The sequence below is a fragment of the Quercus robur genome, chromosome 7, assembly GCF_932294415.1.
Source record: "Quercus robur chromosome 7, dhQueRobu3.1, whole genome shotgun sequence".
In the NCBI taxonomy this organism is placed as follows: Eukaryota; Viridiplantae; Streptophyta; class Magnoliopsida; order Fagales; family Fagaceae; genus Quercus; species Quercus robur.
Genome location: NC_065540.1, coordinates 48168145 through 48184782, shown reverse-complemented (window position 1 = coordinate 48184782; position 16638 = coordinate 48168145).

Sequence of the window (16638 nt, the reverse complement as noted above, 5' to 3'; positions counted from 1 at the left end):
ATTCTACTTTGTCTTATATATATATATATATTTTGACTTTCCTGTGGCTAACCCTGACGTGCTTGTTGACTTCTCTCTTTAACCTTGTCTTCTGTTCTCTTTTCTTTCGCAATCTAAGCATAAGGAGGATGCCTCTACCACCCGTCCCATATTGCTTGATGAGCCTAAGTTTGAGGTACATCTCTTTTCTTCCCTTCTCCTTTTTTTTTTTTTTTTTTTTTTTTTTTTTTTTTTTTGCACGTGTTTCCTCTGCCACATGCTTTTAATTGTCTCATCCAGTTATGGGTTCCTTTGTTCTTCATTTTCCTCTTCTTCTTTTTTTTTTGTTTTTTTTTTTTTTTTTGTTTTTGTTTTCCAGGATGAGTCCGAGCCTATCTCTGTATATCACCCTACAGTCGAGGAGCTTTCTACCTTCTTTGATGAGGCTAATGTAGTATTTGCAACACCTGCCCCTTCTGCTGCTGCACATAGAGTTCCTACTGAGGCTCCTATCCTTTCCACTAAACTGGTACCCGTAGATGAGGGTACTCATACTGAGAGGGTTAGTGAGGCCACTCCCATTCCTGCCGAGACACTTACTCCCCAAGAGGGAGTCATTCCTCCTATTACTGCTCAGATCAAGGTTGATTCTTCTGTCACACCCCTTGTTATCTCCACCAGTGACCCCTTTATAGCTCTATCTCAGGCTGTGAAGGATGGTTCTTCTTTGGTAGTTACCCCTTCTTTCATTCCTAGCTCTGCTACATATAGGCCTGATGCAGATTTGTCCTCTGAGGGGTCTGAGGATGTTCTTGAGGATCTTGACGATGAGCCTACCCTGAAGAAGAGGATTTCTGATTCTGATGAAGAGGATAGTGTTGCCCCCAAGACCGAATTCATGGGTATGTGCCTTTTTTTTTTTTGCTAAGTTCATACTTCCCTCTTTTTTGTTATCTCCTCGTTATATGTTCTCCCTTTATTTGTATGTCTATTTCCTTGTATGTAGAGGCCTTTGAGGGGCCAGGAGTTGCAGCAAACGTAGGGATGCCCATAGCTGCCCTTCAAGCCACACCCATAGTACCTGTTTCTACCATTCCCACAACGCCAGTTTCTGCTGCACCTTCCATGCCTGTTTTTGCCCTTCTTATAGCCCCTATTCTCATAGGTTCTGGTGAGTTTCTTTTCCTTTATCTCCTCCTTCATTTCTTCCTTGTGAGTTTATCCTTTTCAGATCACGGTTCCTCATATCGCGCTTTATGCTTTCTTGATAGGTTCACTTCCTACTACCCCTCCTCAGTTTGAAGTGGGCAGCAATTTTGCCACCATTCCGAATCCTATGAGTGAGGTTGCAGCTTCTTTACACGCTTTGATCAGCCTAAGGTTAATGACCTTAATCCTGTAGATTTCTAGGGTTCTGGGCCTCCCTATGTAGACCTCCATGGCTTCAGAGTTCTTGAGGATTGTGCTTCTCATTTGGTGGCAATCTACAGTAATCGTGGTGACTTTATGCAGGGATTTGCCTCGGCCATTTTGCTAGAGAGCGCGTCTTGAAGATGCTGGGGAGTGTGATGAATGACATTGAGCATAACTTCGTTGACATTGTCTCCACCGAGAGGATCTTGCAATGGAGGGCCGCAATTCAGGAGCTTGTTAGTGTGGGCTTTACTGTGGAGTTCATTCTAGACTACCTCCGTGAGATTGCCCGAGCCCTTTACATGAGGAGATTTCAGCCTACTGTTGACGTCATTGATACACAAATTGAGGCTTTGAGGAAGGAGATGGTAGACTTGGAGGGTCGTCACAAGCACCTTCTTTCTAGCATTGGTGAGTCTAGCCACTTTGGAGATCAACCTCTCATTTCTAGACTTCATTGATGATGATGTAGTTCCCCCTTTTTCTTGTTGTTTTTCTTCTCTTATTACCCCATCTAGTACACTTCATGTTTCCTATAGCACTTATTTGGCAAGTTTGCCACAATTTGGGTTTGTAACTAAAATGCTAATACTTCGTACTTTTTCATTACATACTCATGAAAGCATGTTACAATCTTGTCTTGTGACATGGTCACTTGAAGGAAAAAAGAAAAGAAAAAAAAAAGGAAACATAAAGTTCCTTAACCAAAAGGGATAACCACATAACTTCTTCTTTTTAAGCATAATAACGTTTCAACCACTTCCCATTGATGGGATCCATCAGGTCTTTGCCATCCATCTAGGTTAAACGGTAATACCCACTTGGATGTGCCTCCCTTATCACAAGGGGTTCTTCCTTTTTTGGTGCAAATTTAGATGGTCCTGCCATACCTCGCTTGACGTGGTTTGCTACTTTTAACACGAGTTGTCCCTCCATAAACACTCTCTCTTTAGTCATCTTGCCATAGGCTTCAGTCATCCTTTGTCTGTATTTGTGGCTGCGCTCTTGGGCCTCTTCCCTCTTTTCATCAAGCCCTTCTAGGTCTTTGTATCTTTCTGCTGCAAAGACTTCCTTTTCTTTTTCTTTCTCCCGCATTTGCATAACTCTCAGGGATGGAGTCAATACTTCTACCAGGCTCATTACCTTTGTATCGTAGACCAAGGAAAAAGGTGAAAACCTTGTGGCTGACTTTGATGAATTTTTATAAGCCTAAAGAGCGTCTGGCAGGTGCATTGCCTATCCTCCTGTATACTCTTGACTCATTTTAATGATAATCTTTATGAGGATCTTGTTTATTGCCTTTGCTTGCCCATTTCCTTGAGGGTAATAAGGCAATGAACGATGGTGCTTGACTTGGTAGAACTCCAGCATCTTCCTTACATCACTGTTGACAAAGGTTGTGCCATTGTCACTGATAATCTTGTGGGGTATCCCAAACCTCACAATTATATTTTTCTTGATGAAGTTTGCTACTGCTCCTCCCGTGGCTTTACAAAGTGGTACTGCCTCTGCCCACTTAGTGAAGTATTTCATAGCCACTAGGATCCATATGTATCCATGTGACGGTGGATTAACTGGCCCCACCAAATCAAGCCCCCAAGTGTGGAAGGGCCATGGAATGACCATGCTATGCAAGCTTTGCAGGTGAGTGTGAATCAAGTTGGCTTGTACTTGGCAGTTATGGCATTTTTTTCACAAATTTTGCTATGTCTTTCTTTATGGTAGGCCAATAGTAGCCCATTTGCAGCAAGCATCTGTAAAGTTTTTTGTTCCCCTAGTGTTCCCCACATTCTCCTGGGTGCACTTCTTTTATCATCTCTTTTGCTTCCTCAGGGCCCTGACATCTTAAGGGGTCCCCATCGTACCCTTTTTTGAAAAGAACTGTATTATGCGAAAAGTAATGCCTTGTCAACCTCTTAAGCTTGTATCTTTCACTGTGCTTTTGTGGCAGGATACCTTATGTCAAGTACTGCGTGAATGGGCTTCTCCAGTCTTCGTTGACGAACACAGTATAACTTTCCTTTCTATTTACTACAAGCTGGCAGGTCCCACATTGGGTTTGGACTTGGTTTGCATTTTTACCCATGCTTGGCCAATAAAAGCTTGCCTCTGAAGTCTGTGGTAAAGGCTAACCTTCGCGCAGGATCCTCCTGCCCTATGCATCTGGACAAGACCTCGCCTGGCATCCTGCAGTACAATTCTCCTTTTACCAGGGCGTAGTCTTTTAGCACCTTTAGTTTTGCAACGTCTTCTCCTTTCATCAAGGCCTCCCTTATGGGAATCCGCCAATCTCCTTCACATTATTCCTCCTGGAACCATTCCTTCAACATCTCAATAATAGATTTTTTCCTCTTGCTGACTTCTACCCTGGTGCTATCCCATTCGAAAATTATTTGTGAGCCTAGTGCGGTAGAAGACCCATCAAATTTCATTACCCATTGCTCTTTGATTTCTTCTGCCATAGCTACTTCCCCTGGAACTTCATCCTCCAGCGGGAATTCTTCCTTTCCTGGAAACTGTGCCAACAAATCTGCTATAGCCTGGCTTTTTACTGCCTTGGGCGTCTTCGCTTTCAAGTCATACTGTGACAATTGTAACGGCCACTGGGATATTCTGCCAAAGAGGATTGGTTGCCGCAACAAAGCTTTGACGGCATAAGACTTGGTCATCAGCCATACTTCATAAGCCAAGAAATAAAGGCGTGGCCTTTATGAAGCATACACAATAGCTAGGCATGCCCTTTCTGCCCTTGGGTAATGAGTTTCTGCATCTTTTAAGGCATGACTGATGTAGTACACTGGTTGCTCAATGCCACCTCCATCCTCTTGGGCAATCAATGCACCAATGGCATACGAGTTGGTGGCCAGGTAGAGTAGCAATGGTTTTTTGTGAACTGGGGCCTGCACAGTAGGGAGGTTCATCATGATCTGCTGTAGCCTTTTGAAGGCCGTTTGCTATGCTTCTCCCTATTTCAAATTTTGCCATTTCTTGAGTAATTTGGTGAAAGTAGAAGTAATTGATGCCAACCTTGGGATGAATCTCCGAATATATGAGACCTTCCCTAAAAAGCTCTTCAACTCTTTTACCGTGGCTGGAGATCTCATAGTTTCTATGGCTGTGACTTTGGCCGGGTCCACATCTATCCCCCTGCTGTGAACCAAGAAGCCCAAGACTTTCCAAGAGGACACTCTAAATGCACACTTGAGAGGGTTCATTCTTAGTTTGAAAGCTCTACACCTCTCGAATACCTTTCTCAACACGTGGAAGTGTTCTTCTCTCCTCCTTGATTTTACCACTATGTCGTCCACATAGCCTTCTAGTTCCTGATGCATCATGTTATGAAATATGGCCGTCATTGCTTGTTGATAAGTTGCGCTTGCGTTTTTCAATCTGAAAGGCATCATAGTGTAGTAGAAATTGCCCATGGGTGTTTTGAAAGCAGTTTTCTCCGCATCCCATGGTGCCATTATGATCTAATTGTACCCACTGAATCCATCCATGAATGAAAACATGGCACTTCTTACCACAGAATCCATTAGTAAATCCATGTTTGGCAATGGGAACTCGTCCTTTGGACAGACTCTGTTGAGATTTTTGAAATCTATACAACATCTTATTTGCCCGTTCTTCTTCTTTACTGGTACTATGTTAGATAGCTAACGCGAGTGTTGAATAGGCTTGATGAATCTTGCGGCCAACAACTTTTGTACCTCCTTGACTATTTGCCTTTCTATCTCAGTGTGGAATATCCTGGCAGGCTGGGCTACTGGCTTAGCCTCTGGGTCCACATTTAATGTACAAGCCACTAGCCCAGGATCTAACCCTGGTATTTCACTGTAATCCCATGCAAAGACTTCTTTGAACTCTTTCAACAGTAGTATTAGTTCTAATTTTTCCTTTTTTGTTAGACTTGCATTAATTAAGATAGGCCTTGGTTCTTGTGAGCCAGACCCTAGGTCAACTTCCTCTAACACTTCTTCTGCCACAACCTGTACATCTTTTTCTGTCATAACTTCCTTATCTTTCTCTTCATTACCTTCTTCCTCCAAACTTTCTTGAGCCACGTAACACGCCAAACTCCTATATTGCCACTCTTGGGTGGTGCTCGCTTGTATTTCACTCGTGGGCCCCGCGTGCCTTCATAATTTGTACACAATCCTGCCATCAAGGTCTCGAACCTTGACACATTGCAGTGTGTCATCTGATTCTATAGCAAGTGCTTCTTTTTATTTTTTTGTGTTAGCAACTCCCTTAGATCAGGTTCCAGATCACTTTAGATGTCTTCCCACTTAGGTACGAAGGTGCCTCGTGGCTTTGATACTGAGCTTTCCCCAGATGGAGCCCATTGGTCGTAGAATATAGTTTCTACTAAATGAGCCTCCGCCTACTTGAATGGCAAAGGATTTGCTGCTATGCGTATTATTCTGCCATTCAACCTTCCCTTTACACACTGGTGATAGGTGGACGGGACCAATCAGTGCTTGTGTAACCATGGTCTCCCCAAAAACACATGATATGAGACCTCCGTCTTCACCACGTGGAACCGAGCTAAGGAAGCATGGGGCTCACCTTTAACCATAGCTAGATGTGGCCTGTGGTGTATTCGCCCCTTCTGCCAAAACCTGTCACTTCCATTGGGCATCCCTGAATCTTTTTTTCTGAAATTCTCGTTGCTTGTAAAGTGCTCAATGGGATGAGTTTTACAGAAACACCTATATCTACCAAGGCTCTCTTGATGGGGATTTGATTTATGGATACTGCTAAGTAGAGGGGCCTCCTGTGGTCCGAGTACCCCACCTTCATATCCTTATTACTAAAAGTGATTTCAGTTGATTCCTGTAAGAGGGCTTTGTCATCTATGACTTCTGCTGATAAGCATTCTACTCCTGCCCCGGAGGCAATGCTCACCAAAGCCTCTATGGCTATCTTTCTCTCTTTTGTTGTAAGTCCCAACTAGTCAAACAAATTTTTGAATTTAGAGCTTTGTTGTAAGGTGGTAATTGTTGCGGCAGGCAGGGCTGGATTCTCTTCTTTGTCCTCCCCTGGATCTGCACAAATTACTACCGTTGCTACACCCTTCCCTTTGTGGTTTGGGAGTGAGTTTCTTTGAACTTCTTGCTGATATATTTATGTGGTAGGATGTTGCACCCAACATTCTGTGGTAGGATGTTGCACGTAGTTGTGCAAATGGCAGAAGTGCGGGTCCCTTTACTCCTCTTCTGTGGGCTCCCTAGAAACTTGATTAAGCTTAAAAACTCCGTCTGCTATCCACTTGTTCAACAGCACATCTAACTCTTTTGGGGTGCATGGTATTGGTGGGGGAGTATCGTATTCCCTTCCATTAGTCTTCCTTCTCCACTCACCAGTGGATACTCCCACAGCCAGCGGAGCATTTCTTTTGTTAGAGCTTGCTTTTACGGACTGGGCGGTCTTCCTGGCTTTTTGCAACAACTGTGCAAATTGAGAGATTTCTAAGTTTTCCAAGACTGCCCTGTATTCCCTGATCATGTTTATCATACACATTTCCACCAATGTTCTTTCTTCACAATGATCATAGCAATCGAGTGCTATGTCCTTGAACCTTTTGATATATTCCATTAAATCCTCACCATTTCTTTGCTTGGTTGCTTGCAGGGTTGCAAGCATTACTGTTTCTTCCCCGTGGAAATATTTAGTGCAAAATACATCTACAATGTCACCCTAAGTTGGGATAGACCCTGGCTTTAAGCCGATGTACCAGGTGTATGCCTGGTCACATGGTGATTTGGAAAACTCCCGAAGACATAAGTCCTCGTTTGCTGTGTAAGGGCCAAGAGTATCAATAAACTTGCTCACGTGCTCAACGACACTTCCCTTCCTGCCATCGTATTGTGCAAAGGCCCGTGGTTCGTATCTCTCGAGGTACGGTTTGTTGAGTACCTTTAGTGGATAAGGAGGCCTTCGTGCATAGAATCTCTCCTTAGGTGCTCTGGTCCTCTCTTGCTCCAAGAGGGTCGCTACTTCGGCCATAGCGATGAAACGTTGTTCTGCATGCTGTGGGACACCTCCTGCTGGCGTCTCCTCTTTATCTGCTACATGTTTCGGGTCATGTTGGCATCCTTTCTCCTTCGTTTTGTTTGTCTTTGTAAGGTTGAATTTAATCAACAATCTTGTTGGCTTTTTTCTGTGCCAAATTTGCTTGTAATTCAGCATTTAGAAACCTTGTATTTAGGTGGGAATCATGTAAGGGTAGTGTATTCGAGAGTGTGAAGAAAAGCTCAAAAGTGTGCACTGAAACAGGGCCTCGCAATTGGATCTCGCGACTGGCTCACGGCTTACAAGTCGCCAAAGTTGGCACACGTGTGAAGCATGTAAAGGAGCTGAAGAGTCATGCCGGCTGTTACACTACAAGATAAAAGTCCTAGGCTGGTCAGGCCGTTAGCTCACAACTTGAACTCGTGACTCAGTCTAGTCACGAGGCCAAGTTGCCAGACCACTTTGTTTGGGAAAAACTAACTTTTCGCATTCCAAACACACACCAGTATAAATACCCCTTATACCCATGAAATGTAGAGAGCTTCTAAAGAGAATTTTGAGAGAGAAACCCTAGAGAAAAACAAGATTGACTCATCCACAATCTTCATCTTTGTTTCTCCAAATTCCTCTACTCTCACCCTTTCCATTGTTACATCCTTGAGGGGTAAATTAGCCAAAACACTTTCTCACCATACCCATATTTGTGAAGAGGCTATTTGGTGCTTGGGAAGCAGTTAGGAAGGGACCAATTGATATTGGTTGATGCTATGGGCTATAGCAGAATCTAGTAAGCTAAAGAAGACAAAGGTTCGACATAACCTCATTGGAGCAAGAAGCTTGGAGGGCTTAGGTATACTGGGTAGATTAGGCTTAGAGGGTCTTCTGCTATTCATGTGTCCTAACTTCATTCTTTTGTGGATTATTGACCGCTTGGAGGGTGGCGGAGAGGTTTTACGCCGAGGACTTCGATTTCCTCTTCGATAACACATCCCTGTGTTGTCTTTGTGTTTGCATTTCTCTTCTCTTAATCTTTGCCATTTAATTTCTGCCGTGGTTGTGATTTTATTTGGTTTAGATTGTTTTATCAATTCTGTTTTAGCTTATTTTCAAATTCCGCACGTACATCATTTGATAATAAGCTTGAATTGGTACTGATAAGTGTAATTTTTACATGATTTTTATTATTCTCTTATTTATTAAAATTGTTAGTTTTCCTTTATTTCTTTTGATTTGATTTGATTTTTATTTATATTTATCTATTCATTTGTGCTTTGAAGGAATGAGAAGATTTCAGATTAATTTACAAGGGCTTTACATGCAAAGTGGGGCTAGGCCAATTGAATCAAGTCAACTTACATCCAGCCAGGTATGAATTCAAGAGAAGACCAACCCAGTTAAATTTAAGTCCAACTGGAGCAAGGAATCAAAGGAAATTTGCACCAAATCCAAGTTAGTATTTTCAGCATAACTTTGGGCTCAGATATCCAATCGAGATGATTCAGTAGGTCTAGAAAGTTAATTTAAAGGGCTACAACTTTGTAGTTTACCAAAAGCCCGAATTCTGAAGCTAAATGGGCCAAAATAGTCGGTTAAGTGAAGCCTACAAATCTGGGATTTTCTCCGAATGGGAATTCAACTTGTAATAGGATTCCTTGACCTATTTAAAGGCGCTTTAGGGCAAAATTCAGGGAGGCCAGTGCTAGGGCTGCAGGTGCCGCATTTGAAGAATTTTCTTTGGAGTCTTTCTGAGGACAAAGGGGCGCCGCTTCATGTTGATCAACCAATTCCCATGAAACACATAAGTTTTATTTGTTTTCTTTTCAATTTGATTATGAACTAAATTTTATTTTCTAGGGTGTTGATGTAGTCTAGCAGTGAACACACAATTTATATTTTGAGTTATTTTATTTTTAATATTTCCTTGATTGAGTGTTTAGTTCTTGTTCTTAATGCTTAATATTTCTTTTTACGAATTATTTATTGATCAATTGAATGACAATGAGACCGAGAGGTGATTTGTTATTTTAGTTCTAGAATTAAACACCATTAGTTGAGCGAAAGTAGAGATGCTTTACCGCGATTAGTGTGATTTTTCAGAAAATTCGAAGTACATAATGAGTCTCCAATTAATTAAATTCGCATAGAGATATGGAATTGTTAGTTGAAGATATTTTTGATATTATTCAAGAGAAGATATTGAATACTTAAGGAATTTTTAATCATCAACGGGAGATTATTAGAATTTAATAATTAGGAAGAATAAATTGTGTGGGATTTGTTAGGTGAAATCAATCGCTCTAGATCCATTCTTATCATATTTTTTTTACGCTTTTAGATTTTTACGTTTTGTATTCGTAGATTTATTTTTATTAAATAGTTTAATTTAATTCAGATAGTAAAACATTCCATTTATTTTCGATTTTCCAAATAGGAATTAATTTAGTGAATTTCGGTATTCAATAACATAGTTAATCCCTATGGGTTTGACATTTGTTTTCTAAAAACACTTTACTACATGTTACGATTCTGTGCGCTTGCAAATTATTTTTCGCGACTAGTAACTTGTAATTTAGGAGTCTAAACATTCATAGGTGTTTTATACATATTTTGAACATTCAATTGGTATCAAAGCGGGTGCACTTGTATTGGTTTCATTACCTAAGTGTGATCCTAGACCCCTTGTGTGTTTTGCCATGAATAGTGCTTTGTATGCTTCTATGCATGTTTTGGATGTTGATGAATGTAACATGCCACGTGTTTGTGAAAATGCCTTTATGAGTGATAATCATCATGATTATGATGCTACGTTACATGAATCTTTGGATGTTGTTAATATTCCTAACATCAAACTCTTTAAGAAAAATGCTAAAAAGTTTCAAAAGGATTTGAGCAAGTTTATTTGTGAAAAGGATGATTTGATTGCTAAGCTCAATGAATCCAACAAATTGGTTGAAAAGTATAAGAAACTTGCTTTAAATTCTCTTGAAAAACTCGAGTTTGAATGTGGACTTGGATGCTAAACTTGTTTTGTCTAACAAACTTGTTGATGAGCTAAAATGTGAAAATGAATCTCTTAAGATGCATGCCAAGTGTTTGATTGCTGAACCTATTGTTAAAAAGGATGAAAATATTTGTTTCAATCATGTTGTGGTACCCGATCTTGTGCCTATTTGTTAGGACATATGTGATTCACTTGTTAGAAACATATGTCATAATTTTATGCAATTGGCTAATCCTTTGACAAAACGCACTTTACTTGTATTTGGGTAGATCTAGGATGTATTTAATATTTTAAGAAACTATGTTTCAAGATCAAGTCTATCCAAGAAACAAGCTGAAGAAGTGCTTGTCATTAAAGCTCGACAACTAGCCATCTATCGAGGTTAAGAAGTTGTTCCAGCCCCGTGGCTCGACAACTGCTCGACAAATAGGCATCTGTCGAGGTTTATGAAAAATAGAATTCCAGTTCTGTTTTGACTCCAATCCGTGATTATGTGTTTGGGCTTTCTTTTCTCACAACCCTAGACATATAAAAGGATTATTTTGAGGGCCGTCAAAGTGTTCACAAGTTGCACAAGTGTTGAGCAAAGTTCGTTCAAGCAAATTGTGACTGGAGACAGAGTTTTGCCCTAGTTCATCGTTCTTGTGAAGAAATTGCTGTGTTTGTGCACTGTAGGGTTTTGTGACCAAGCATCTTCTTGATCTTCATCGTTGGGATGAACTAAAGAACTTTGCAGCCAACAACCTTCTCTAATTGGTGATTGAAGTCGCGTACTGGGATCTGCGCAATTGGTTAGTCACGTACTAGGAGTCGTTCATCAAAAGGAGAAATTGTCACTACAGAATAAGTCCAATTGGGTATTGGGGTGAGGGTTCAACTATAGGTTAGTATAAGGTACTGAGATTCCTTTACTTGTAACCGCTTGTTGTGCTAATAGTGGAATTTCGGGAGTGATGACCTTAAAATCACCTGGTGGGGTTTTTGCCGTGTAGGTTTTCCCCATTCATAAACAAATCACTGTGTCAATTTATTTTCCGCTGCATACTTAGTTTATTGGTGATTTTTTTGTGCTATCACGCGTTTGCATGTTAATTTGATTAATTAATTAAACTTGGCTAATTAATCAATTAATTCATCACAAGGGGTCAATACGTTTTTTTTTTTGGCCTATCACTATTGTGTGTTCTACCTCAAAGGACAAATTGGTATACATTCCTCCACATAAAAGAAATCAAAAGGTGGAGAGAAAGACTGTTAAGTCAAAGCCTCCATTTAGGCCTCAACTTAAGGTTTTGGATGGATCTAAGTTTATTCCAACTTGCCACCATTGTGGTGTGATTGGTCATATAAGACCTCAATGTCGTAAGTTGAAGAGAGAACAAAGTCATATGGCTAGATCCCTTCCCAAAAAGCCTAGTGGATCTAAACACATTGTTTGTCACCATTATATTGCTTTTGGTCATCTAAGACCTCATTGCTCTAAGTTTCATGCACTTAAAAGAATCAAAAGAAAAGAGAAACTTGAACTTCTTGGAAGTTGTGCTATAAGGGTAAACTGGTTTTGAGTGAAAATAGCATGTTGTTAAAGAAAGTGTTTAATGCTTTTAACTTCTTGTCTATGTGCATCTCCGGTTCTCATTCTTCCAACCCTCGTCTCACTTCTCATGAGACACTCATTCCAAAAAATCATTCCGTTTGGATGAGGAAATGTTCCTATGGTTGAGCTTTTGCTCTTTTGGTTCTTGATCTAATTCTTTCAATCTTTGTAGGAACCTTCATGCATTAGATGTTTCATTGTCATGCATTTGTGCATCATGCATCTCTTTATATGCATTATTTTGTTTTTGTTTTTGATCTTACTTTTATGTCTTTGTTTTGTGTGTGTAAAAATCCAAAACCACATAAAAAGTGAAAAATTCAAAAAGTTTGATCGTATATTGTAAGGTTGAATTTATTCAACCATCTAATTGGCTTTATTCCGTGCCAAATTTGCTTGTAATTCAGCATTTAGTAACCCTGTATTTAGGTGGGTTTGTTGTAAGGGTAGTGAGTGAGATAGAGTGAAGATTGCTCAAGAATGTGCAAGAAAACAGAGACTCGCGGCTGGGACTCGCGGGTGACTCGCGGCTGCAAGCCGCCAGAAGCAGCACACGTGCCAAGCATGCTGGAAGATGAACAGTCATGCTAGCTGGAGCACTACAGGACAAAACAGGACAACTGGCCATACGGTTAACTCGCGACTGGATCTCGCGACTTAGTCAAGCCGCGAGGTCAAGCCGCGAGCCACCCCTGTTTTGTAAAACCTGACGTTTCACATTCCTCTCCCACTCCAGTATAAATACCCCTTTTACCCACGATTGAAAGGGGGCTTCCAGAGAGAATTTTGAGAGAGAAACCCTAAAGAAAAACAAGATTGTTTCACCCACAATCTATACCTTAGAGTCTCTTCAAATTCCTCTACTCTCTTCCTCTCCATTATCAAATCTTTGAGAGGCATTATACCAAACCTGGTTCTCACCATCATCATCACTGTGAGACAGTTGTTTGGATTTCTGGGAAGCAGTTAGGAAGGAACCAATCTTCATTGGTTGATGCTACAGTCTAGTAGCGGAATCCGGGAAGCTAGAAAAGAAAAAGGTTCGGCGCAATCTCGTTGGAGCAAGAAGCTTGGAGGGCTTAGGTGCACTGGGTAGATTAGGCTTGGAGGGTCTATTGCTGTCCTTGTATCCCAACTGTATTTTCTAGTGGATTGTTTACCACTTGGAGGGCGGCGGAGAGGTTTTTCGCCGAGGACTTCGGTTTCCTCTTCGATAACACATCACGTGTTGTCTTTGTGTTTGCATCTTCCTTCCTCTCTATCTTTGCCTTTTTATTATCTGCTGTGGTTTTATTTTGTTATGGCTTAGATAGTCTTTAACCAATTTCGTATTATAGCATGTGTTAAGTTTCCGCACACTAGTTGTTTGACATATTGCTTGTATTGGTTAAGTTGTAATTTGGGGGTCTAAACGTTCAAAGGTGTTTTGTACACTTTTTTGAACTTTCATTTGGTATCAGAGCGGGTACACTTATTGTGGTTTAAATACCTAAGTGTGATCCTTGACCCCTTGTGTTTATTTGCCATGGATTGTGCTTTGTATACCTCTTTGCATGATTTGGTTGGTGATGAATGTAACATGCCACATGTTTGTGAAAATGCCTTTATGAGTGTTAATCCTCATAAGTGTGATGACATGTTATTTGAATCCATGGGTGTTGTTGACAAACTCTTGAAGAAAAATGCTAAGAAGTTTCAAAAGAATTTAAGCAAGTTATTTTGTGAAAATGATGATTTGATTGCTAAGCTCAATGAATCCAACAAATTGGTTGAGAAATATAAAAAACTTGCTGAAATTTCTCTTGAAAAGCTGAAAGAGTTTGAATGTTTGAATATGGACTTGGATGCTAAACTTGTTTTGTCTAACAAACTTGTTGATGATCTTAAATGTGAAAATGAATCTCTTAAGATGCATGCCAAGTGTTTGATTGCTGAACCCATTGATAAAATGGATGATAATATTTGTTGCAATCATGTTGTGGTACCCGATTTTGTGCCTAGTGTGTGTTCTACCTTAAAGGACAAATCGGCGTACATTCCTCCACATAAAAGAAATCAAAAGGTGGAGAGAAAGGCTGTTAAGTCAAAACCTTCGTTTAGGTCTCAACCTAAGGCTTTGGATGGATCTAAGTTTGTTTCAACTTGCCACCATTGTGGTGTGATTGGTCATATAAGACCTCAATGTCATAAGTTGAAGAGGGAACAAACCATGTTGCTAGATCCATTCCCAAAAAGCCTAGTGGACCTAAACACATTGTTTGTCACCATTGTGGTGCCTTTGGTCATCTAAGACCTCATTGCTCTAAGTTTCAAGCTCTTAAGAGAATCAAAAGAAAAGAGAAACTTGAGTTTTTTGGAAGTTGTGCTAAAAAGAGTAAACTGGATTTGAGTGAAAATAGCATGTTGTTAAAGAAAATGTTTAATGCTCTTAACTCCTTGACTATGTGCATCTCCGGTTCTCATTCTTCCAACCCTCGTCTCGCTTCTCTTGAGACACTCATTCCAAACAATCGTTCTGTTTGGATGAGGAAGGGTTCCTATGGTTGAGCTTTTGCTCTTTTGGTCCTTGATCTAATTCTTTCGATCTTTGTAGGACCCTTCATGCATTAAATGTCATATCTTCATGCATTTTGTGCATCTTGCATTTATTTGTATGCATTGTTTCGTTTTTGATCTTACTTTTATGTTTCTATTTTGTGTGAGTAAAAATCCAAAACCACATAAAAAGTGAAAAATTCAAAAAGTTTGATCGTATTTGTTTGAGTACATATCACATGTGAGTTTGGCCTTGTACCTTTGTACAAATGGCTTTGTGCATTTTCGAGCTTAGCTTGTTATTTTTGCACTTATATCTTTGTGGGAAAAATCTTGAAATCTTTGTGTGATTGTTGTAAATCGATCTTCAAGCTTGTCATGAATGATTAGTCAATAGTCATGTTGGTTTTGATACTTGCGTAGACTTGTGCTTATATCTCTTCCCACTCTTTTATTTTTATTGCTTAAAGAGCTCAATAAATGTAAATCTCAAAATGAAAAGAGATAATGAGCTGCAAAAGCCGTCGCACATACTAGTATTCGACTAAAAAAAAAGGGAAAGCGACTTATATGAAAATGTATGATGCCCAAAAAGCCAAAGGCTTGTTCATCAAATTGAAATATCAAAAATTTCAGGCATCAATCTCAAAAATGAGATGTATTGCTCAAAATGAGTTGTATTGATTCAAAATGATCAAATGATATGAATTGTAAGAAGCCAAATGAAAAGCTTCAATCTTATGTAATCATTTTCTTGTGGGAGGTCATATATGTTCACTTCTATAATTGAGATAGACCACTTGACTTAGTACTAGTTGTGTATGACTTGATTGAATTGATCATTGAAACTTCACTCTAGACTAAGGACTATTCCACATTTGATACACACACATAACACACTTGCCTTATGTTCAATGAATGTCTTATTCATTTGTTAGATTGTACTTGTCTAAATGTGACGTGTGTGTGCTCAATCTTATATGGATTAATCCAAAAATATTTTTGATCATTTTATATGTTTTTGGAAGTGATTTTTATCACTTTTTGTGTTTATGTTTAGTACTTACTTTGTTTTTCAATGTTTAAACATGTTCTGTTTTGAAAAACAAGTGTCAGAATTTTTGGCCACTCATTTTGGCTACTTGCGTGAGCTGCCAGCAAGCTGCCAGTTTTGGCTACTCGGTTTGGCGGCTTGCAAGCCGCGAGTTTAAGCTACGAGTTCATACAGAGAGGTTTCGCGGCTCACTCGCAACTTGGCTCGCGACTCGCCAGTCGCGAGACGCCCAGAATCAGCTTTTTAAAGAGCTTTTTTCGCTGGAAACTTGTTTTAAACCTCTCCCATCCTCTCTAAAACCCCTCTTTCAATATTTTTACATCAAAACCCAACCAATTTGAATGGTTTTTCAATCCATTAACGTCTCTAAGGTAATTATAAACTCTTTTCATTGATTTTGATCCTTAGATTATGTTTTGGAGAGTTTTGTGCTCTTGGTTGGGATTTTTATAATAGGGGTTGGGAAAACTTAATTTTTGTCAAATTTCTTCATGGGATTGGTTTCTTTTGTTGATTTTCATTGGTTGTTGGCCCCTTGTGGCAGAAAGAACATGTATTAAGGGTGATTTTCATGATGTTCATGCATTGTTTCACATTATTGTTCATAGTGTGCATGCTAGGTGTTTGATAAAATGCCTCTTAGACATTTTCTCGCTTGTTTAGACTCCGATGAGTACCAAACTTTGGGGTTTCTCATGTTTCCTCATTAGGAACATGTTTAGTTCGTTGGTTGTGTATTTAGTACACTTTGCCCCACATGTGCATTTTTCATGCATTGGTCATGCATTGCACTTAGCCACCTCTTGCACACACCTTTGCTACCTTTGTCATGCATTGGTCTTTACCTTATTTCTTCCTCCTAGCATGTCATGCTTACCTTATGCTTTGTAGCATGTTACTTTGTCTTAAGATTGAGCTTCATTTTCTCTTTTATCTTGCACCCCTCATGCATCATTATCATTGTTCGTTCATTCATCTCTTGCCCTCTTTTCTCCTTGACCCTTTGTCTATTCCTGACAAAAAGGGGGAGAGTATACTCTAGAG